A 25,547-nucleotide genomic window follows, 5' to 3' on the forward strand; every position below is an offset into this window, starting at 1 on the left:
GTAGTTCAAAGTGTATGTTACTTCTCAAAGGTCTTTGTGTCAAATAATTTGTCTTCATCTGGGGGCGATTCACTGGAATCCTACAAGACCCACTGCTTGCTTTCATTGCTGGTTTTAGTGTTTGATACCTGGGTTTTGCTTTTGTTCACTTTTTTCTTCTGACCTTCATTTTTCCAATGTTATTGCATATATTATCACAGCGCTTTTCTATTACTGTTGCTTGGCTTGTGTACTTAACATTTTTTGAATATATCAGCTCACCCCAGCCTAGCATGTTAGCCCCAAATTCCTTCACTGCTTAACTCTGGAAGTCTGTTTTAATTAGCCGATACCAATAGTGCCCAAAGAACCACATAGTTCACCACACAACCAGCTCCTTGGTGGCCAGCCAAGTGGAACACATTCATGTTGCATCATCTGTGCCACTATCTCCAAACCCAAGTGCTAAATTTGCAGCAGCAAGTTTACAGAGAGCAATACTGAATATCCACATCAGTGATAAAGTGAGAAGCATCAGTCTCCTCCCGAGAGAGAGCTGGCAGCTGCCCAGGATAGTACAGCTGAAGACCTTGACTTCAAACAACTCTGTATCAAGGCTTCTGGGTTTCCCCGCCAGCTCACTTGGTACTAGTGGAAGCACCCTGGTCACAATTAACCCCCCAGCAGGCTCTGAGGTGCTCCTCAAGCCCTGCATCAGCATTTGTCAGTGCTCTTAGAACTGCCAAAGCTCTTTTTCTGTCAAAGCTAGTGATCGTCAGCTTTCTGCCGCTGCAGCCGGTGCGCCGTCAGTGTCTGCCTTCGATGCAGATGTGGTTCTCTTCTGCCAAATGCAGGGTTTCCTATGGTACCTGATCCAAGGTCCAGCGTGCTGCCCTCCACCCACGTGGCCAACTTAGAGTAAGGACTAAAACCCCAACAGGAGGTAGATGTGGATCAGTTTAACCTCTGTCTTAGATTTCATCCCAAATTCTGACTACTGCAAATCAAGATAAGTGATCGGGGTTTTGTATTCCTTCCAAATTTACTCCTAACATTGATCATTATTTGATCTGGGCAGTCTTGTGCATTCACATGAATCCTCACGGATCAAACTACAGGAAAATTAGTTCCTGATCTGCCTTTTCTGTACCATTTATTGTCTTATATACATTTTACTGCATCTGATTCAACTCCTTTTCCAAACTTTTCAGTCCCTACTCATCTTATTTTTCAATGCCCTTAATCATTATTGTTGTTTTCTCTGAAATAGTCTTTTTCACATTGAGGTGATCAGTACTGGAAATGATGCTGACCTACTTGATTTGTGTAAATAGACACATTTAAGATTTGTTTCATTGAACAATCTGGAGTGATGAACAAGATGCCTTGCGCAGCTGCAAAGCCAGTTCAGGAATGGGATTTTGCTGCTCCAACTGGTGATGAGTCGTGCCGATGCCTGACAGGCTGCAGCTGTCACGGCCAGGGCAGGAAGAAGGGACAAAGTTGAGCAGGGGGCCTGACTTACTTCCTTGGGTGCAGTGGTGGAGGTGGCAGCTGTCCTGCTTCCCCCTGCCCCCCTTAGTGCATTAGATCTGACGTTTTCTTAACAAGTACTGTCTCATTATTTGTATCTCAAACAGACACAAGCAAAGGCGTCAAGTTCAACAGGTACAAAAACTGCTACCAGGAGAATATGAAGGCATAAAATCTGTAAAGCTAATGAAAATAACATTTCTTAAATAAATAAGTGTAAACTAGTGAAGTAGTTATTCTCTAAAATCTTCCAGTTTTATCTTGAGATTTTAACAAAAATTAAGTTACGTGAAATTAAGTCATGTTTTTTCAGGCACTAACACAATCAATAAGGCAAAATTATGAAAGGAAAAAGTGTGTTATATTATTTCCCTGGTGGACAAAACTGCAAAGAGAACTTGGAACAATAACTAGCTTGAAATTACATTTTCCATCTCTCTCCCACCAGTGAGCCAACTCTGATTACCATTGTGTGCAGTCACTCTGTTGTGGATGTTAAAATTAACATTTTTAAAAACTCAACGATTATTTTCTAGAAAACCAACCTGCAAAATTAGAAATCACCCTAAAAAAGATTTTTAAAGGGTTTGAAGAAGCCAACTTCTTAGGCCCTCAGTAACCATCTACAGTGCCAAGTAGAAGAGCTGTACTGATTGAGCTTTGTTTCTTGTTCAGACTAGCAGGGGCAAGGATTTCAAAATAAGAATAGCACATATTGACTTCTGGCATTTTAGCTGCACAAAACATGTATCTGAATGCTTTGCTTGGTCGGGAATTTCTACCACCTTCATTGGGAATTAAATTTTCAGAGTCAAAGTGAATGTTATTCTGATCCTATTGAGACTGATAACCTATAATACAGTGAAAATGTTTATTATTTAATGTGTTCCTAGGGATTTGTAATTTGAGAGGTGAAACTGAAAGCCAAACTAAAGCCAAATGGCTACAGATGTCTACGTATGGGATATCTCATCATTTTCATTTGGAGTTAGGCATCTCAAGACCCCTGAGAATCTATGCTAAAAGAGGTGTTTGAAAGCATTGTGATTTATTTTCCTGCTCAGGTGCAGAAGCTTTATTATAATAAAAAATTTGGGAATATTTCGGGGAAAAGGTAAGGAGTTTAGGCTATCTTGAATTAAGAAAAAGTGCATGAGTAGAGGCTCTAAAACCAAAAATAATAAAAGTGTGTATCACCCCCTGGGTAACTTTTCCTTGAAGTCCCCAAATGTTTCCTTCTTTATTTTGTTATGTCATGGTTTAACCCCAGCCAGCAACTAAGCACCACACAGCCACTCACTCACTCCCCCCACAATGGGATGGGGAAGAGAATCAGAAGGGTAAAAATGAGAAAACTCGTGAGTTGAGATAAAGACAGTTTAATAGGTAAAGCAAAAGCCGCGCACGCAAGCAAAGCAAAACAAGGAATTCATTCACTACTTCCCATCAGCAGGCAGGTGTTCAGCCATCTCCAGAAAAGCAGGGCTCCATCATGCGTAACAGTTACTTGGGAAGACAAACGCCATCACTCCGAACGTCCCCCCCTTCCTTCTTCTTCCCCCAGCTTTATATGCTGAGCATGACGTCATATGGTATGGAATACCCCTTTGGTCAGTTGGGTTCAGCTGTCTCGGATGTGTCCCCTCCTAACTTCTTGTGTACCCCCAGCCTACTCGCTGGTGGGGTGGTGTGAGAAGCAGAAAAGGCCTTGACTCTGTGTAAGCACTGCTCAGCAGTAACTAAAACATCCCTGTATTATCAACACTCTTTTCAGCACAAATCCAAAACATAGCCCCATACTAGCTACTATGAAGAAAATTAACTCTATCCCAGCCAAAACCAGCACAGTTAATTTTCCTCTATGATATCATTTTGTTGCTTTAGTAAGAAAATCAAAGTGATTTTCCATGAGAGAAGATGAAGCTCTGGTGGCATTTCATCTTTTCACTGTCACCATTATGACGATACCCCCTTGTGGACCCTGGAAAAAACGTGCATGTCCTGGTTTCGGCTGGGATAGAGTTAAATTTCTTCCTAGTGCTGTGTTTTGGATTTAGTATGAGAAGAATGTTGATAACACACTGATGTTTTCAGTTGTTGCTAAGTACCCTGCTAGTCAAGGACTTTTCAGCTTCCTGTGCACAAGGGGCTGGGAGGGAGCATAGCCGGGACAGCTGGCCCAGCTGGCCAATGGGGTATTCCATACCATATGACATCATGCTCAGTATATAAACTGGGGGGAGGTGTGGTCCAGGAAGTAGCGATCGCTGTTTGGGCATTGCTCGGCGGGTGGTGAGCAATTGCATTGTGCATCACTCATTTTGTATATTCTATCATTATTGTTGGTTTTATTATTATTATTATCATTTTCCCTTCCTTTTCTCTTCTATTAAACTGTCTTTATCTCAATCCACGAATTTTACTTTTTTTTTCCGATTCTCCACCCCATCCCACTGTGGCGGGGGGGAGTGAGCGAGTGGCTGTGTGGTGTTTGGCTGCCTGCCGTGTTAAACCACGACAGACAATTTCCTAGTAGGAAACACACTGAATAGTGCTTTGTGCAAGGAAATGGCTACAAATAGGCCAATTTTCATCAATATAATTTCTAAGAGCAAACTCAGTCAAATGCTTACTCAGTATGTGATTTTTTATTGTTGCTATTTATGTTGTATCTCTAGATGATTTTGTTTTGCTGATGGTACTATCTCATCATAACTAGAAATGACTGTAATTTTTTTAAACTATAGAGATGGATAATAAATTTCATTTAAAAGGGTAATAAACTGTTTTTCTTCCATTTCTACATCATCTGTAACTGCAATGTCTAATTCCCAATCCTCCCAGAGCAGCAGTTTGGCGTGCCTGGCAGGGCTGCCACTAGAGGGCACGAAATGATTTTAAACACTGAAGTTACCAGGCTAAAAGCAAGTAAAGACTTTGAACTAGCAAAGCAATGAAGAAAATGCAATAAATGCACCACATATGTTATTCTAGGGTTTGGTGGTGTTTGTTTTTTGGTTTTTTTTTTCATTTTCAGCTTCTAAAAGATCGAATATGATTAGCTTTTAAATGTTTTGTACAATTGTCGTGGTTTAATCTGGCAGGCAGCCAAATACCACGCAGCCGCTCGCTCACTCCCCCCGCCCCCCAGTGGGACGGGGAGAGAATCGGAAGGGTAGGAGTGAGAAAAACTCGTGGGTTGAGATAAAGACAGTTTAATAGAACAGAAGAGGGAAAATAATAATAATAATGATAATGATAGAATATACAAAATGAGTGATACACAATGCAATTGCTCACCACCCGCGCTGACCGATAACCAAGTAGCGATCGCTACTTCCTGGACCACGCCTACCCTTCATATACTGAGCATGACGTCACATGGTATGGAATACCCCGTTAGCCAGCTGGGCTGGCTGTCCTGATTATGTTCCCTCCCATCTTGTGTACCTAGCTCAGTCAGTAGGCACGGGAGCTGTCCTTGGACTAGGAGGGCACTTAGCAACAACTGAAAACATCAGTGTGTTATCAACATTCTCCTCATACTAAATCCAAAACACAGCACTAGGAAGAAATTTAACCCTATCCCAGCCGAAACCAGGACAACAATCACACTTGAAAACATAAAACAGGTATCAGAAATGGAGACACTTTATAGTGTGCTATGGAATTTAGGAAAAGATGCAGTGGAATTTAGGAGAAAACAAAATATTTTTCAAGTGGGAACATAAAATTGCAGAAATTTTTTTCGAAATAGGTTGTGTAAAATTAGAGATAATTGAACAGAAACACTGAAGTTCTTGTTTGACCTTTGCAATATGTATTAGCTGTCTCAGCCCCCATCTTTGTAATAGATGACTGTTTCTCAGAAATTCTTAACCGTCCATTTAATATTGCTTGGAATGCGTCTCTCTCTGTTCCCTGTCTGAAGAGATAATGTTTCACAACCATCTAAGGATGCTGTCAAGATAAATCCATTATGTATGCAGTTCTTCCATGCTGTGACAGTGGGGGAATGTGCTAGACAGACATTCTGGATCGTGCGGAGAGTCTTTCGTGGTTACAGATGAATGGGCCCGGGTCGACTGCCAGTCCTTGACATGCATCTCAGTAATAAAGTGTTCTCAGCAATAAACCCATTGTATAGGATGAATAAAGTATCATATAGCAAGAATGAAGGATTGAGCATTCATTCATTTCCCACATGCAGGTATCTCTATCCTCACCCAGGATAAAAAGTCGCACAGAGGATCTTCTTAGTGGGTTCTGTGCCTGTGTTAACCCTGGCCACTCCCCGCAGGGGTTTATCATGGGCAAATAAATGCCGCTGGGTTCTAGAAATCCATGGGACTTGGGTCCTTTTGGGCTGAAGAGGTTCATGTCAACCCTGAAGTTGCTCTGGCCCTGTGCAGAGAGGTGGCTGGCAGAGGCTGGTCTCAGAGTGAAGGACTAGTCACTGGCAGCTCCTCGCTTATACCTGTCAATTGATCAGGATGGATGAGCCTTAACTCAAGTTTATTCATCCATGAGTTTTTACTGTCCATTGTGGAACCTTATGAGAGTGACTTCTCAGTCTCAGCCTGGAAACCAGAACAAGTTCTCACTAACTTAGGCAACAGACCAGTTTTGATGGCAGTTTGGCCATCAAAGTATCTTCTATTCTCTCAGTGCTTGTGTTTAAGCTGAGAGTGCATTCTGCTAGCAGGAGGCAGTGACATTAAATTTTGAGTAAGTGAGATTGCTGTCTTATCTTCAAGGAGAAAATTTTAGCTTGTGTTGTTGCTTGAGGACACGCGGTACAGAAAGGATGGCCAAGGAGGTGTTCATGTTGTCTGTGTCAGCTCAAGAGATGAGTTCTGAGAACCTTGGTGGCTGAAAATGGCATTAAGTTACTCTAAGGTAAATGTTTTAGCTTCTGGGTTTTGCTGGTCTTTTGGCAAACATAGAGGCCTGCAAAGGATGAGGTGGTGAAGAAAGTTCCTGCTGTGTATTGGTGAGAAGGTGAGAGGTATTAATTCCTTATCACAGATGGTGCAGCCTGTCACTTTCCTTATTAAACTCTTGTTTTAGAAGGGATTTCAGTGTTGGAGACATACTGGGCATCCCATACCATTAGTGAAATGTTAAGAGATGGTAATTTTTTAATAGAAACAGTGTCAGAAACTGCCTATGGTCGTTCTGTATGCATTTAGAAGAATACAGAACTGTATTCATATAAGCAGAATTATCTGAATTTAAAATATATTGTTACAAAAAGGGCAAGTGAAAGTGGAAATGGAAAAATTAAGAAGTTGATAGCAAGAAATAGCAATTGACAGTTATGAGAAAAAGCTAAAGGTATATTAAAAATTATATGGCCAGTGGGACAACAGGCAGGACTTCCACAGGAATAAACAAAATCCTAACAATAGTTTAGATGAGTATGGCATGAAGATGACAAAACTGCCAATTGTGATACAGGAGAGATATTAAATATATCAAAGAGTATTCAATAAATATTTCTGCTCTTTATGTGGAAAAATTATATTCACGGTTTTTAATGACGATGAATTCCTTTGTGTTCTATTAGTAACTAAAGAGGGTGTTTAGCAGCAGATGTTAAACATTTATATCTTTGTAACACAAACTAACTCACAACATCAGGATAGTAAAAAGTCTGTCCCAAGAGCTGTCCAGACTATTACTTTTAGTTTTAGAGTAAAATTTATATCACTGAGCAAATTTCAGAGGGCTAGGGAAAACCTGCTTTTTGTTGGCTGTGGTGATTATTAACACTTGAACAATTTATGGAGGGGTGTGATGGGTTTTCTATCAAGTGAAGTCTTTGAATTAAGATTTGATGTCTGTCTTAAATACATGTTATTGTTTAAACATATTATGGGCTTCATGAGGAAATTAGCAAGTGAGACGATGTGGGTTCTGTTCAGGGGATCACACTGGGGATCATCATTGATCCTTCTAACCTTTAAACCTATAAATCTGGAAACCTTAACTGTCTCCACACTGTAACCATTTCAGGCTGAAGTTTCTAGAAGGTCTCAGATAAATATTGCTATGGGTAGTACGATAGAATGAGTCTCGGAATTCATATTTCTGCATACGTTTGCCTCAGAGTCTCCTAATCTGCATTGAGTCCCTATCAGTTTCATTCCAGGATCAAGCCCTCAGGCTTCATATATACATTAAGGCAGAGATTGTATTTATGGTGCATCTTGTACGATGCATACTGATCATGATGCCAGGACTTGGATAATTATGATAAAGTTACAAAAAATATGTTTGAAATACTATTAAAATGCATAAGGCTGTCACCACTGCAGGTAGCTCATGAGTTTCTGTCTGCCTTGTAAAACAGAGTACAAGAATTATGTTTTTATTTGTCAAACCACGCTCTGAAAAACATTTCCCTTCATTATTTGATGTATGTATGTAATGCTATCGCTATTAGTTAAGACTTGGACTTATTTAAACCCAACATCCAAACTCAAAATCAGTTCACTCACTCAGAAAAGCTATGCCTGCTATTAGTGCCTGCACCACTGCGCTGCTGCGGCGTCTATGGAACAATTAACTCTAGTATCCAGGCTAAGAGGAGAGCAGGATATCCTGGAAAATGAGGAGTGGAACTAATAATAAAGGAATTATTGCCACTGGACCCCAAAACGTCTTCTGATCCATCTTACCTCTTGTGCAGTCACCCACTCGCAGGGAACCACTCACATCTAATGCTGGAGCCCAGCTGGTTGCCCCTGCTGTGTGTGACCCGGCCCTGTGTGGCACCAGCTGGCTGTTTCCGCATGGTGTTTCCCAAGCGCCTCCATTTGCAGGAGCCCTGTTTGGACATCTGAATCAGCTGCAGGAGCAACCAGCTGAGCTCTGCGCTGCATCAATATTGTGGTAGGAGTGAAACACCAGATGGCCCTGGAGGCTGCACAGTGGCACCTGAGCGAGGAAGTCTTGCTAGATCAAACCAATTCCATGCAGAGCCAACAAGAGGGATGACTGCACATGTTGACTAGTTTACAGTGAATCAGTAAACCAGCATGAGGTGATGAGGACTTGACTGTAGTAATTTTGGGGTGGCTAGTTTAGATAGGGCACTCACACTTTAACCCCCATGTCATCCAACTCTGCTAAGAGCAAATGAAACTTTTGGACATTCTGCCATGGTATCTCTGCTTACGTGATGGGAATGTACAATTAATGGATGGGAAAATTAAAGGGATGTGCAATTGCAAAGAAACGTAGCTGAAGATAGTAGGTGACTTATTCTTTCATTCTAGCACACCAAGGGTTTAGTCCATGTACGGTATTCCTTTTCTATTAACAACCTAAATTTTTCAGTTAAAGTAATTTTGAAATGTCTTTCTCAGCCCTTTAAAAATGCTTATTGTATAAAAAAGTCAAATATTTCTCATAGGAGGTTTAAATATTTTTCCTTAAAATCTTAAAATATATAAATATATATTCTGAACCAGTTGGAGTGTTTTTCCTGCTCCCCTGAGACACCTCTGGTGGGCTTCCTTGCTTGCTATGTGCCGAGGCCCACTCTGGTCCTACAATTTTCTGTCTCCTCTCCGTACACAGACCTGCCTGCTGCTGCTTCTGTATTAGCTCGCAGGGCTCAGGAGCAGCATGCTTTGTCAGCAGAAGAGGGGTACTCACTGGGGTCGGGGTCAGCCCAAAGCACAGTAAAGAAACCGAAGAACACGAGAGGAACTGTAAATGATTCTCTACTTGCATCAGTCCTACTTGTGCAAGTGGCTACTAGACATACTTCCCCCTGAAAATGCTGGCATCAGCGGTATTACCATGTGGTTAAAGAGTGTGTCTTTTTAAGGAGCTTGATGGGACTTGTGAGGAGGCTACATCCCACTGTGGAGCGGAGAGCCAAGATCCCCACGCTAGCACTAACCTGGATGGGGAGTCCTGAGCTGTAGTGCCATGTTTCTCCTGTCTCTCCGTCTGTGAAAGTATTTTTAATAAGGGATGATTTTTTAGCCTGTGCACAGCAATGGACAGTCTGGGCTTTCTGGACCTGAGTTGGCACACAGGGACAGTACTTCTGGCTCCAGACTTAGCACGAGTGGGGTCAGCTCAGGTATCTCTGATGTAATGTACAGATATAAGTCCTTAGACTTACCCCCTGCGTTCACAGTGTAGGGCCACTGAGATGCTGTCCTCTAGATGATAGGGGCCAGCCATTGTCTCTGGTAGTTGGCAAGACAGAGGTCAGCATCTCTTTCAAACAAGAGAAGGCGCACCCAATATTTTCAGAAATAGTCCTACTCCCATTAAAAGCCAAATCTTGTAGCGTTACTCATGAAAAAGAACATTTTGATTCCTGGCTATGAACTGAGTAAGGAATGCAAGACCTACCCCTCTTAGAAGGAATTTTGCCACCATGAAACTCCAAGGGTTTCTTTTCCTCTTTTCCAATGTCCAGGGTTATAGCTGAGTGGTTACTGAGTGAATGATGGATGTCATGTCAGCCTTGGTTCACTGCACTACAAGTATCAGACTGTGTAGAGAGATCTCAAATGCCCTGGATGCAGCAGATACTATAAAAAGGCAACAAGTCCAAGACATTTGTGGGCTTTCTGCCCACAGGGATCACATAGAAACGTATATTTGTGACCTTGCTTTTGGAGACTAGTGCTGATATTGAGACATTTTCTTCTTCTATGAAAGCATTTTTTACAGTGCTTAGATTCATACATGAAAACATCTTTATCCATTTGTAGGAGCAGTCAGATCAATTACGAAGGTAATCCTTCGCTGATGGGGACTGAGAAGGCTCCATAACACTTGCTCTGCAGGGCTTGCAGCAGCATTTATCGCTTATTCTGGGCCAGGATTTTGTAGGCAGCCAATATCAGGGTTCTTAATTTAATCACATCAGAATGTTTTAAACCTGTCTTAAGCTGTAGCTGTTCTGAAATCCTTTTCTGTTTATAAATTTCTCATTCTGCTGTCCATGAGCAATATTAGCAGCTTTCTCCATGACATTCACATTCAGTTCTAATCAGATTATAAAAGTAAAACATCAAATACAATATGTGAAAACAGTTCTTTACAGACAATTCAGAAACACACTGCCAAGTACTTTGAGGCTGTTCTGGTAAACATATAAAAATCATTCATCCGAGAACTTTCGATAAACTGCCACTAAAAAAAGGAGAGAAGCACTTTCCGCTGTGTTGTACTTGGTGCTAAAACGCAGGAAGCGAGCAGCAGGTCTATATTCCAGTGTGGTCCCCATTACACAAGCACTCTGGTGCTGGGCCAGGGCAAGTTCCCATTCACAAAGGAGCACGGACTTAGTCTTTTGTAAAGCTCTGGGTATTAGAGAAGATAAAATCTGCCTGGGTACATCCTTGCCATGTTTTGATCAATACGTTCCACTGTTTTCTGACTGACAATGTTGTTAGCAAGTACAGAACTGGGCACACAGTAATGTGAAGAGACCTACAATATAGAACAGCCAAATGTCAAATTCTCCATCCAGTTTTGTGAGGCAGGCCTGAGTGTAACCATGGTATTAACATATATAGAACAGACGATATGATTTTGGCTGTCTGGTCTAATTCCTTGCCAAGTTTCCAGTAGTTTAATCGTGATCTAATTTGAAATAATTAAATCAGTTATGTTTTTTTAAAACTGCTTTTTCATCTCTAGGGCTATGAATACCATCACTGCAATCATAGGTAGAATAATTTTTATAAAAATCTATAATTTTAAGTGACCCAATTTACAAAATTCTCTATAAACAAAAATTACCAAAGCAGGTTACTAACTGGTGATTCTGAACTATATCCCAACAGTTGTGCCATAAGGTGATATGGAAACCATGGGGGAGCTTTTATAAAGTTGGCATGTAAAGTTTAAATCCAGACCTGTATCTAGAATTCATACTTTTTAATCCATGTTACATGTTCCATCAGATTTCTGGCTGAGGAAGCTTCTTGACCTAAAAGTGTTTAGAAACTAGATCTGATTTTCTAGCACGATCATCCTCTTATTATCTTAAACCAATACACAAATTAAACACAGGCAATATGAGGGAAAAGCGTGGGTTGAGTGGAAATGTAGGGACATATGTTTTATATTTGGTTTGGTTTGTTAGAAAACATTAGGTTCTTGACTTCTGCTCTATTCAAAAAACAAAATAATTGCACATGATGGAAATTTACAATCCAGACCTTATTCTGCATTTCTTGTACAAATTCCTTGTGAGTTTTAGTACAAGTAATAAATAAAATGCAAGAATTAGGCTACCCACTTTTCTAAAGTCAATTGCTTCAAATACCTTCAAGTCTAAGCAATCACGACATAAATCTTTCTAATGACTGGACATGTGCAGAAGTACAAGCTTAGAGCTTTCATTTTAAACTAGCTTCAGCTAGTGAGAGCCCAAGTTTTGTTCATCAGATTTTTTTCATATTCTTAAAATTGTATTTGTATTCAGTTTCATTTGAATATGTTTTTGATTTGTCCAAGCAGCAGATGGCTATCATAAAGAGTCTGTATTTAACTTGGTACTTTCCATTCCACATTCCTTTACTATTCATAGCACAGCAGTCATACTCATCTCCAGTATGTATAAAAGGAGGCAGTTTGACTTGCAGCTGCAGATCTCTTCAAATTTTTTATTTGCAAACTCACTTACAGCATTATTTTTTTTAATGTTGAGAAGACCAGATACTAGATATAGTGAGCAGATTTTTTTTCATCTCTACCACTCTCTTGAAATGAGAGAAACTGGGACAGAAATTAAACTTGTGTCTGTAGTAAGGAACCCCCGCACTTAAAATTAGATCCATATAGAGCCCATGTTGATACAGGGAGAGTGGGACTATACATAGGCAGAAAAATTTGCTCTTGAAGACACAGTTGTGGGATCTCAGACTAAACTGTCAAGCAACGTGAAGAATAAAATATTCATCTGATTGAACAACAAGACTACCTAAAATGCATAAGAATAAAGACATCTGTGCTAGAGTAATGCCTTTTTATTACCGGGGCTTCACAAGGAAAAATTTGATCCTTTTGAGTATCTGTAAGCAATATATTTTTTCTTTAGTTGCTAATAGGTAGCAGAATACATTAAACAAAAACAATTTTCTAAATGTCTTTGAATGTTTTCTTTCAAATTAATGTCTTTGACAGAAAGTATCATTTCTACTTACTGTGTTTTCAAACAAATATAGTCAGTGATTATTCTGTTTTCTTATAGTTTCAAACATGCAACACACTTCTAAAAAGTAATCTCTCAAGGGTTTTTTGGATGCAAACTTGAACTGTGGAAATAGGGGTTTTTTATTGATAGTATCCTTCAGTTTGTGTGCTTTTCCAGAGCCTAAGAAAGAAGAATTTAATCTCAAAAATTAGAAAACAGCATTTTTGGTACGTAAATTAAATTTCCATAAAACTCACCACCTGTCTATTGCTTCTTTAAGGGTTATGAATATGTATGACAAATACTTATTCCTTAGAAATACAACTCCTCCTACGGAACTCATAAATGTGCTTTATTTTCAATATGTTATCAAATAGAATTTTTTTTCTCTTGCTGTGACTAGCCTAAATTTTCTACTGTTCAAAAAGCCTGGCTTTCCAGCACATGTGTAGCTGGAGGCAAGCAGTCTAAGATTTCACATCAAACAATAAACTCAGCATACTGAAAAATATATACAAAGATTTTCCTTTACTGTAATATAAATACAGCCACATGCTTACTACACTCTACAGCATTGCTTGAATTATATTATTTTGTTATATTAAGAATAAATTTATCTCAGCAATAAACTATGGACAAGACTCTAATTCTTTCCCACTGAGTTCTTCATTTCAACGACCAAAATGCCATCATGGCAGAAAAGAGCAGACAAATCTTTGTTCTCCACTCCATTAGGTAATTTTTATTGTCTGATAAAGCTTCTGGATATGAAACCGTGTTTGTCCATCCTAGGTCCGTGCTGAGCTTTAATCAGCAGCCAGCCTTCGAAAGTCTGAATAATGATATCTTCGGGGTGGAACTGCACAACATCCAGCAAGACCCGAAAGCTTGTGTTTTCCTCCTCCTGGCCACTCTTCCCGGCCCCATCTGTACTTTCTGCGATACACCTTCTGTTGCTCAGTGCAGCTGTAGAAGGGTCCGGCAAAGCATATAAAGACTGATCCAATTTGTGTGCTTCCAGCTCTTGGACAGCAAACTGTTCTTGATAGCATACGGGAGTTTCCACCCAGTGTCTTATAACAGCTTCTGCCATTGCTGAGGCAGAAAGATAAGTTGCTGCTTCTGTGTTGCTTTGGGGAAGCTGCAGAGTCAGAGCAAACTCTTCCCAGTCGTGTGCCTTACCTGCAGACTAGTTTATCAGTTGATGTAGCCTTTCGCTTTTAGCACAGGCAGAGCTTAACTAATAGGACGTGCTGTGCTCCAGTGCTGGGAGATTTGTTTCATCTTTTATCCACTAACAATAGAGCACTATTTATAGTGCTTGGGTCTTGAGTGGATTCAACAGTTTCCACGTGTACAGCTTTCATGCATAGGTAATAAAAGCAAAATTTTAATGCACCTCCAATTTTTGCAATATTGTGCTGTTGTTATGAATAATGAGCAGACAAATAATGTGAAAGATTCTTTGATTTAAATGGAAGTTTAATGATTCTGGTTTTTCAAGGGATACATTGCAATAGATACAAACTCTGTATTTCTTCAAGTTACTGAGGGAAGGGATTTAATTAGCTTGACAGTAGGAACAGAGCAAATTTCAGGTTAGGTGAACTATAAAATTATCAAGTGCACTGGACATTGTTGCAGAAGTTGTGCATAGGTGAAATACAGGCATGGTTAACGATGTTATTGGTGGGAAGAGGGAACTGTAACCATCCCTGCCCAAAGAGGAGGTGCCTGAAGGGCTGAGTCTGCAATCTTAGTGACCTACAAACACAGCAGAGCCTTCTCCGTTGTGTCAGGGAGTCAGACTCAAGAGTGCAGGGAAAATTACAGTGAAAGCTCGTGTTTCACAGCTTCCAGGAGAGGGCAGAGTTATTTTTCCCCAGCAGAATAGTAAAGACAACTCCAAATCCTTAATGCTATCCCATTGTACCAGTAGCCTTCATCTTCTGGGGCTTAACAGCTTGAATCTATGATCCCATCTACCGCATGTGTCTGGGGAGCAGGACTGATGACCTCAAAGGCTCTCTGTGGTGTAATCTTCTTGCTACTCTGTGATCTCAGGGCAAATAATGCCTGCAAGTGTTAATAGTTTGGTTAACAAGACCGAAGAGGAAAGTGCAGTGAAAAGGGAAAAGCATTTCCAAATTTTAGTATGTTTGCTAGAAAATCCCTCTAGCTGGCCTTGGTAATGTAAAGCAGAATGCATTATGGCAACTGATGGTGAAAACTGTTTATTTCTCTCAGTTAGACTAATACTAGAAATAATCAGACAAGATATTTTTATTCCTTCTTGTTTGGCTTTTGTTGTTCAGAGCTCTGTTGCTCTCTTGTCCTTACATCTTCCATTACCATGAAAATGGCAAGCCAGTTTATATGGGATCTTTGGTTGCTAATGGACTGTAGGCTCACAAAGAAAGATGCAGGTGAATTTCAATAGCTATCAGAAATGAACCTCTGTCTTGAGTCAATAACAGAGCAGGATTACCAGACATATCTATAATTAAGGTTCTAAGGTTGCTATTTTATTCAGACTCATGAAGGCTGCATCACAAGGTAAGGAAATTTTCAAAGGTAGATCAAAGGTTCAAGATAACTTACATTAATGGCCAATCGTTTAATTGAGTATTGTGGGAAAGGAGAATTATGTTACTTTATTCAACTATTGGCTCTTTTCTTGTCAAACTGTCCTCCAGAAATCATTTAAAAATGCAATTCTGAATGTATGGCTTGCTAAAATAGTGATAAAAATAACCTGGAACGTTGCCCATTATCTGTTCAGCAGCAGTTTTCTGTTTCACTAGCTGATGATTCACTTGATGAGGAAACTTTAACCCTGAAGTGAAGCAGTATGCCTGGTTGGTTGTGATATTATGCTTTTAGAAATTGCTGAAAGTTATTGCTGTCCCTACTGAATTCTCTGATGATAGCCTGACTTATTTTACTTCAATTTTGCACTTCATTAATAAATGTACTGTGCAGGAATACTTTTTTATTTTATTTTAATTATTCCCATCTTCTCTGGAAAAAGGTAAACTTGCCTATACTTACACTTTAAATGAAAACAGAAACCACCACCTCAGTGCAGCTCACTGTGGTACAGCTATATCTATTCCCAGAAACAGTTGTGTTAGTCTTTTAAACGTCTATGTTAAGCATACTTGGAACTGTCTGTCTGGTCTAATTAGCATGAAAGATGCTTTGAATACCCTTTAAATTCATGTCTTATGCAAAGCTCTACAAAAGTTTATAGGATCCCTTTCTACTCTGTAGGACAAGGAATCGGAAAGATTTTGGTAATGAAGCAGTGTAGCCTCTTTCTGCTCTCCCATCCTGCTCTCTCCTCGGTCCCAGTCCCCTTTTCTCTCTGTTTGCCACCTAAGGGCTCAGGAATTAGCACCATCTTTCTTATCTCTTTGTTGCTAACACGGAGAATATGTCAACTGGAAAAACAAAACACCCTTGAAATGCAAACATCCCAGCAATTTAGAATATATTTACAGGCTTTCAAATTTAAATATGGACATGGTGCTGCAATACTGAAGAACTTCTGATGCTTATGCTATACTCTTCAAACATGCATAGCACGCTTCAGTCGAGCAATGCATTTTAATAACAATTGATTACTGAAGTAATTTTAAATCTTCAGAGCAGATCCGGCAGGAGCGGGATCGATGTCCTTATATCCAGCTTGGTGACTTGAATTTTCTTTCCCTGGTTTTCTGTGCATGCGAAGGCCTCGCCTTGTGCCACACTGAGTGGGAAACGGCTGACTGGTGTGGGAAGTATTGCAGAGCTATTCTTTGCAAAATTGAAGTGAGGCAATTAGTTATCGTGGCCTTGCACTTGTCAGTCCATGCTTTCTTTCGCTGATCACACATATTTATGGTCTCAATATCTTTTGGGGATTTTTAAAAGAAAGAAATGGGATCCATCGGCAATTTGCAACATTTGGCTGGGAGAAACACGGTATCAGTATAAATGGGCCACACCGACATCTTGTGGTGAGACGAGAAAATAGCTGCGAAAAGAAAATCACAAGCTGCCTGCTGTATGCTAATACCAGATATCATTACTAGTCTATGAAATATTTGTATGGAAAGACAAATCAAAGGAAGAAAACCCCAAAATTTTAACTTACAACAGGCTATATTCAAGCTAATATAAGCTTCTTTCTCAGTAATTTGGAGGGGGAGGGATAAATCATAGAATCATGGAATCATTAAGGTTGGAAAAGACCTTTAAGATCATCAAGTCCAACTGTCGTGGTTTAACCTGGCAGGCAGCCAAATACCACGCAGCCGCTCGCTCACTCCCCCCGCCCCCCCAGCGGGACGGGGAGAGAATCGGAAGGGTAAGAGTGAGAAAAACTCATGGGTTGAGATAAAGACAGTTTAATAGAACAGAAAAGGGAAAATAATGATAATAAATAATGATAGAATATACAGAAGGAGTGATGCACAATGCAATTGCTCACCACCCGCGCTGACCGATAACCAAGTAGCGATCCGTACTTCCTGGATCACGCCTACCATTCATATACTGAGCATGACGTCACATGGTATGGGATACCCCATTGGCCAGCTGGGCTGGCTGTCCTGATTATGTTCCCTCCCATCTTGTGTACATAGCTCAGTCAGTAGGCACGGGAGCTGTCCTTGGACTAGGAGGGCACTTAGCAACAACTGAAAACATCAGTGTGTTATCAACATTCTCCTCATACTAAATCCAAAACACAGCGCTAGGAAGAAATTTAACCCTATCTCAGCCGAAACCAGGACACCAACCAATAACCTAATACTGCCAAGTCCACCACTAAACCATGTCCCTAAGCACCCCATCTACACATCTTTTAAATACCTCCAGGGATGGTGACTCAACCACTTCCCTGGGCAGCCTGTTCCAATGCTTGACAACCCTTTCGGTGAAGACATTTTTCCTAATATCCAATCTAAATCTCCCCTGGCGCAACTTGAGGCCATTTCCTCTCATCCTATCACTTGTTACTTGGGAAAAGAGACCAACACCCACCTCGCTACAACCTCCTGTCAGGTAGTTGTAGAGAGTGATGAGGTCTCCCCTCAGCCTCCTTTTTCTCCAGGCTAAACAATCCCAGTCCCCTCAGCCGCTCCTCATAAGACTTGTGCTCCAGGCCCTTCACCAGCTTCGTTGCTCTTCTTTGGACACGATTCATGTTGAACTCATGGCAAATATAGAAAGCAGCCATCCTGGTAAAGCTGTATTGTAAATTACAAAAATGTAAGATGCACAAACTCATGAGAACAACAAATTTTTGATGCATATCTTAAAGAAATACAGACATTCTGCTTGACACAATTTTAAAATAATAGATTGCCTTGTTGTGATTCTCTTTGTGCTTGATTTCCCAAAGAGAACTATGTATTTCAACTACCACTGAAATTCAGTAACTGCTGAAAGGGAGAAAAAGCGAAAAAGCTTGCAGGATGAAGTGAACAAGAACTCTTCTAGCAAAAGCTAACAGGCTAAATTCAAATGAGAGCCATAGAATCATAGAATCATTAAGGTTGGAAAAGACCTCTAAGATCATCGAGTCCAACTGTCAAGCCAACACCACCATGCCCACTAAACCATGTCCCTAAGCGTCTCATCTACACGTCTTTTAAATACTCCCAGGGATGGTGACTCAACCACTTCCCTGGGCAGCCTGTTCCAATTCTTGACAACCCTTTTGGTGATGAAATTTTTCCTAATTTTCACCTCAATGTCCTTCTTGTAGTGAGGGGCCCAAAATTGAACACAGTATTCAAGGTGCGGCCTCACCAGTGCCGAGTACAGGGGCACGATCACCTCCCTAGTCCTGCTGGCCACACTATTTCTAATACAGGCCAGGATGCCATTGGCCTTCTTGGCCACCTGGGCACACTGCCGGCTCATGTTCAGCCGGCTGTCAACCAGCACCCCCAGGTCCTTTTCCTCTGGGCAGCTTTCCAGCCACTCTTGCCCAAGCCTGTAGTGTTGCATGGGGTTGTTGTGGCCGAAGTGCAGGACCCGGCACTTGGCCTTGTTGAACCTCATACAGTTGGCCTCGGACCATTGATCCAGCCTGTCCAGGTCCCTCTGCAGAGCCTTCCTACCCTCGAGCAGATCAACACTCCCGCCCAACTTGGTGTCGTCTGCAAACTTACTGAGGGAGCACTCGATCCCCTCATCCAGATCATTGATAAAGATATTGAACAGGACCAGCCCCAAAACTGAGCCTTGGGGAACACCGCTCGTGACCGGCCGCCAACTGGATTTAACTCCGTTGACCACAACTCTCTGGGCTCGGCCGTCCAGCCAATTTTTTACCCAGCGAAGAGTACACCTGTCTAAGCCGTGAGCTGCCAGCTTCTCTAGGAGAATGCCGTGGGAGACAGTGTCAAAGGCTTTACTGAAGTCCAGGTAGACCACATCCACAGCCTTTCCCTCATCCACTAGGTGGGTCACCTGGTCATAGAAGGAGATCAGGTTGGTCAAGCAGGACCTGCCTTCCAAGAACCCGTGCTGGCTGGGCCTGATCCCCTGGTTGTCCCGGACATGACTCGTGAGCGCCCTCTAGACGAACCGCTCCATAATCTTCCCTGGCACCAAGGTCAGGCTGACCGGCCTGTAGTTCCCCGGATCCTCCTTCCGGCCCTTCTTGTAGACGGCCGTCACATTAATTATCCAAATGAATTTAGGCGGAGCATTGCAATTTTTTTACCAAAAGCACCCAAGAATGCCACTCACAATCTATTTCACGTCGTTCAAAAGAGATGCTGTCACTTCAGACTTGACAATACATAAGAAATGTAAGGAAGAGCAGGACTTAGTGGGTTTTAATGGTGCTGGCTCTGTTATACCCAATATGGGAGTTTAAGCTTTGTGGTGATACTGAAGAACTACATAGTAAAATAAAATGTATGTGAGAATGGAATGTGGGATGACACTTACGGAAACTGGATGGTAAAGAGCTATTTTCTACATGGTATTTTTGTAGAGTGAGAAAATTATTGTCTCCTACTTGGGTCACTTTGAGTCCATTACTTCTTAGAGCTATGAGTTGTCCTTTTAGCTAGATTGTTAGATCTGGATATATGTAAGCTCTGAAGGAATAAAAAATGTAATCACAACTACTGCAAGTGTTTAATCAGCGGATATCAGGTGTTCTGTTTTCAAGAAATATTGAGGGATTCTTTTTTATTAATGTCTCATTCCAATCACACGGCATTTACATTGGGCAGTGAATCACAACATAACTTTCTGCAGCAAGACTTCATGCTGTGTTATAAAACTTCTTGCAAGTTATAAGGGCTGTGCTGTTACACAGCCAGCTTAACTGAAGGAAGGCTTCAGTCTGTGGGTCACGTCCTTCAAAACCTGGAAAAGGCTGGATCCACCCAAACTCTTGGAAAATCTCTCCAGGGCACTGATGCTCAGTTGTAACTGTAAACTCGATCTCCTAATTTTAGGGGCCTATTAAGAAGCGGAAAGCTAATCTCAGCTTTTGCACTAAGAATCAAGCATTTGCTCATTTGTTAGGAAGCTATGTAAGAAATATAAGTAAGCATGGAAAGGGCTATCATTTTGACACATTACATCCACTATTACAAGACTTTTGTTTGATGTGTTGAGATGATAGAGGGGCAGATGAAGGATGAGAATGAGGGATAATAGGATCACAGCAGCTTCTGTTGGAGCAACATCTTTACAGAACAGTGAAGGAATAAAAATGCAACTTGTATAATAATGATTTTAAAATTTCAAGTTATTATAAAAGTTACTTTAAAGTGATGTCATGGAACTCTTTACAAGTATTTGCTTTGTTATTCACATGGCTTGTTTTCTAAACATTTTTATGCCTGTTATAGGCAAATGCATCTGTGCCTCACAAATTCTTGAGGAAGTTCTATAAAAAGCAATCTATAATATTTTAGAGTGATAAAAATCTGTTCACTTCTTGCACACAGAAGAACAGTAGAGAGGAAATGAACAATTAAAAGATAATAATGTGCCTAAGGGCTTGAAAGCTCTGTTTTGCCACTGAAAGGTAGGATCTAATGCACTCTTGCTATAGAAACAGTCTTATTTTTCACCAGTTAAAAATTAACTAGTGTTCCAAGAAGAATGCCAGTTTTCAGTTTTCCTCCTCCTCTCTCTGACTGAAGTCTTGACTTGAGACTTGATAGAAATAATTCAAGGCAGTTGAGTACAATAAGACTGATTTATTTATTTTGGAGCTGTTTAAACTTCATGGCAAGTGCTCACTTGCTTCTTTAGACTGTGAAACTCCTATTCCATAGATCAGATCTTCAGGTTTACATGTTTTGAGGTTGACCACTTTATTAAAAATAGTAGAAGTTCTGAAAATCTCACCTATGAAGTTCTGGGAGTAGGAATATTTCTGTTGTTTAAAATTAGGTACTGTCTAAGGCTTCTAGGGGTAAGGGCTGGAAAGTTTAGGACCTAAATTACACACAAAACATGCTAACCTGTAATTAGCACAAAAAAACCCATGATCTCATTTTTTATAGTTTCTCCTAAAAACAAAGTTAACACTTGAAATTAAATAGCTAGAATGAATTGAACAGCTATGCTGTACTGAAGCTCTGGATATGTTTTTCAAAATATTTACTTGGAAGAAAATAATTGAACTTGCTAAATGAATTTTGAGATTTAAAATTTTCACTATGAAGTGTTGGAAGGGACTAAAGGTATAACTGAACACACTTCGTTGCTCAGCTACCATGAAAATATTGTAATATGACATGAGTGCTAGAGTCAAAACTACATTAAAGAATAAAAGTTCCCATGTATTTAGGAAATTTTAGAGCTATGGGCAATACTTTCTGAGTATTTGCTAGCAATGAGATATCAGCTGAATGGCTCTTGATATGAAGGTAGCTTGTGGCTTTAGCTAAAGTCTGTGACTTTGGCACCGGATGCTAAAGTCTGTGACTTTGGCACCGGATGCTAAATGAAGCCACTGATTTAAGGCATCCTGCTTTACTGCACCCTGCATCCTTTGTGACTGGGTCTTGTAGGCACAACTGGAATCAGTCCCGTGAGGTTCTTCTTTAACATCAAGAATCCATGAAAATTTCTCCAAATGCCATAAAAGTAATCCACCACCATGCATCACCAAGATGGGTAAGTTCCCTAGGGCCAAGCAAAGAATCCCTGATCACTCAGCCTAAAATTCATTGAGGCTGAGAGTCAACATGTTGGTCTGGAAGGCGGCCAGATACTGATTCCAGGGTAGAAGTACCTCATCCAGAAAGTCCTTAAAGAGCAACTTCTGTGATTTGTGAAGGATTTATGGGAAGAGCTGGCTATGGTTAGTGAACAATTCCTTTCTGAAGTGACATAAATGTACTGTTTGATGTCAATGTACCTTGGGAATTAACTTCTATGATGAGCATCTGTAACTGACAAGGAGACTGGGTGGGTGAGTATTGGGAGTGGGAGGCTTGCCCCAAAATCTCAAGTTTAGAGTAACTAATAGTAGATTGATGGTGACCCAACACTGCTGTCTTCATATGCTTATATACTTAGTGGATAATGTGAAATTCATTGGTAGCCATGTCTCAATTCTATGGGTCATCTATTTGTATCACAAAGCCAGCCCCCCACAGGTTTCCAGTCTTAGAAGGAAAGCCAATAATTCATTGGTGAAAATACTACTTCCCCTTGCCTGTCCACATGGAGAAAGACAACCAAAATCTAGCTTCTATGTCAGAATTGTTATTTCCTTCAGTGTTGGAGTTAGAACAATAGTCTCATACTGTCTTAATTTCCTGATTTTGGTGGTGTCTGGAAGGCTGCAGAGGTTGAAAAATCTTAGATGTTACAAATCCTTTTTTGTAGATAAAGTTTTCAGTTGAATCTGAGGACCAAATTCTGATATATAAACCACATAATCCTTTTATCTTCACCGTAGTTGTACATAGTGTATATTAGTGCAGAATTTATATTCTTACTTTAAAAATTATCATCCATACTAGTTCTGAAATGATATGTTCTTTCAAAGTATGGGTTCAGCTCAGAAGACAGCACTTGGCCAGACTTTTCTTTAATATCACAGATTAAGTTTACTGTGAATCTTAATTTACAAAACTTGGACAGTTATCATAGAATAGAATAGAATAGAATAGAATAGAATAGAATAGAAAAGAAAAGAATAATTAAGGTTGGAAAAGACCTCTAAGATCATCAAGTCCAAGCGTCAAGCCAACACCACTATGCCCACTACACCATGTCCCTAAGCGCCTCATCTACACGTCTTTTAAATACTCCCAGGGATGGTGACTCAACCACTTCCCTGGGCAGCCTGTTCCAAGGCCTGACCACTCTTTCAGTAAAGAAATTTTTCATAATGACCAATCGAAACCTCCCTTGGCACAACTTGAGGCCATTTCCTCTCGTCCTATCGCTAGTTACTTGGGAGAAGAGACCAACACCCACCTCGCTACAACCTCCCTTCAGGTAGTTGCAGAGCGCGATAAGGTCTCCCCTCAGCCTCCTCTTCTCCAGGCTAAACAGTCCCAGTTCCCTCAGCTACTCCTCATAAGACTTGTGCTCCAGGCCCTTCACCAGCTTCGTTGCCCTTCTCTGGACACGCTCCAGCACCTCCATGTCCTTCTTGTAGTGAGGGGCCCAAAACTGAACACAGTATTCAAGGTGCGGCCTCACCAGTGCCGAGTACAGGGGCACGATCACCTCCCTAGTCCTGCTGGCCGCACTATTACTGATACAGGCCAGGATGCCATTGGCCTTCTTGGCCACCTGGGCACACTGCCGGCTCATGTTCAGCCGGCTGTCAACCAGCACCCCCAGGTCCTTTTCCTCTGGGCAGCTTTCCAGTCACTCTTCCTCAAGCCTGTAGCGTTGCATGGGGTTGTTGTGACCCAAGTGCAGGACCCGGCACTTGGCCTTGTTAAACCTCATACAATTGACCTTGGCCCATCTATCCAGCCTGTCCAGGTCCCTCTGCAGAGCCTTCCTACCCTCCAGCAGATCAACACTCCCGCCCAGCTTGGTGTCATCTGCAAACTTACTGAGGGAGCACTCAATCCCCTCGTCCAGATCATTGATAAAGTTATTGAACAAGACTGGCCCCAAAACTGAGCCCTGGGGAACACCACTTGTGACCGGTCACCAACTGGATTTAACTCCATTCACCACAACTCTCTGGGCTCGGCCGTCCAGCCAGTTTTTTACCCAGCGAAGAGTGTACCTGTCTAGGCCATGAGCCGCCAGCTTCTCTAGGAGAATGCTGTGGGAGACAGTGTCAAAGGCTTTACTGAAGTCCAGGTAGACCACATCCACAGCCTTTCCCTCATCCACTAGGCGGGATGATATAGTTATGATATTCCACAGACATGAGTAGTGAACACTTTAATGAAGTGTTATGTCTGAAATTTAAAACTTATTTCTCCTACTTTGAGCTTCTCTTCATGCACGTTAGTATTTGAAATATCTGAAAACATATTTTCTGGCCTGCTTTGTACACTTGCCTATATGCAAAGATTCCATCAGTGTAAAGCCATGCCACATAGGTTGGAAAAAAATGATGGTAGACTTCCTTTTCTTCTCAAAAAAAAGTCATTGTATCATATAACATACTGGCAGAATCTCACTCAGTCTTTACCATACCCTCTAAGCACTCCCATTTTTAAAAAGGGAAAAAAGGAAGACCCAGGGAACTACAGGCCAGTCAGTCTCACCTCTGTGCCCGGCAAGATCATGGAGCAGATCTTCCTGGAAACTATGCTAAGGCACATGGAAAATAAGGAGGTGACTGGTGACAGCCAATATGGCTTCACTAAGGGCAAATTGTGCCTGACAAATTTGGTGGCCTTCTATGACAGGGTTACAGCGTTGGTGGATAAGGGAAGAGCAACTGACGTCATCTACCTGGACTTGTGCAAAGCATTTGACACTGTCCCACACGACATCCTTGTCTCTAAATTGAGAGACATGGATTTGATGGATGGACCACTTGGTGGATAAGGACTTGGCTGGATGGTCGCATTCAAAGGGTTGCGGTCAACGGTTTGATGTCCAAGTGGAGACCAGTGACAAGTGGTGTTCCTCAGAGGTCAGTATTGGGACCGGCGCTGTTTAACATCTTTGTCGGCGACATGGACAGTGGGATTGAGTGCACCCTCAGCAAGTTTGCAGATGACACCAAGCTGAGTGGTGCAGTCGACATGCTGGAGGGAAGGGATGCCATCCAGAGGGACCTTGACAGGCAGGAGAGGTGGGCCCGTGTGAACCTCACGAGGTTCAACAAGGCCAAGTGCAAGGGTCTGCACATGGGTCGGGGCAATCCCAAGCACAAATACAGGCTGGGCGGAGAATTGAGAGCAGCCCTGAGAAGGACTTGGGGTTGTTGGTTGATCAGAAGCTCAACATGACCCAGCAATGTGCACTTGCAGCCCAGAAAGCCAACCGTATCCTGGGCTGCATCAAAAGAAGCATGGCCAGCAGGTCAAGGAAGGTGATTCTCCCCCTCTACTCCACTCTCGTGAGACCCCACCTGGAGTACTGTGTTCAGCTCTGGGGCCCCCAGCATAAGAAGGACACGGACCTGCTCGAGCGGGTCCAGAGGAGGGCCACGAAGATGATCAGAGGGCTGGAACACCTCTCCTGTGAGAGACAGGCTGAGACAGTTGGGGTTGTTTAGCCTAGAGAAGAGAAGGCTCCGGGGACACCTTATAGCACCCTTCCAGTGCTTAAAGGGGGCCTACAAGAAAGCTGGAGAGGGACTTTTTACAAGGATATGTAGTGATAGGACAAGGGGTAATGGCTTTAAACTGAAAGAGGGTAGATTTAGATTAGATACTAGGAAGAA

The 25,547-nt window shown here is 41.5% G+C and overlaps 1 pseudogene; it reads right to left on the reverse strand.

The window, feature by feature from the left end:
* Nucleotides 1-13,334: 13,334 nt before the first annotated feature.
* On the reverse strand, nucleotides 13,335-13,784 carry LOC142074907 (heat shock protein beta-3-like; annotated as a pseudogene).
* Nucleotides 13,785-25,547: the final 11,763 nt, after the last annotated feature.

Source organism: Calonectris borealis, chromosome W (genome assembly GCF_964195595.1).
Source record: "Calonectris borealis chromosome W, bCalBor7.hap1.2, whole genome shotgun sequence".
NCBI classification, from domain to species: domain Eukaryota; kingdom Metazoa; phylum Chordata; class Aves; order Procellariiformes; family Procellariidae; genus Calonectris; species Calonectris borealis.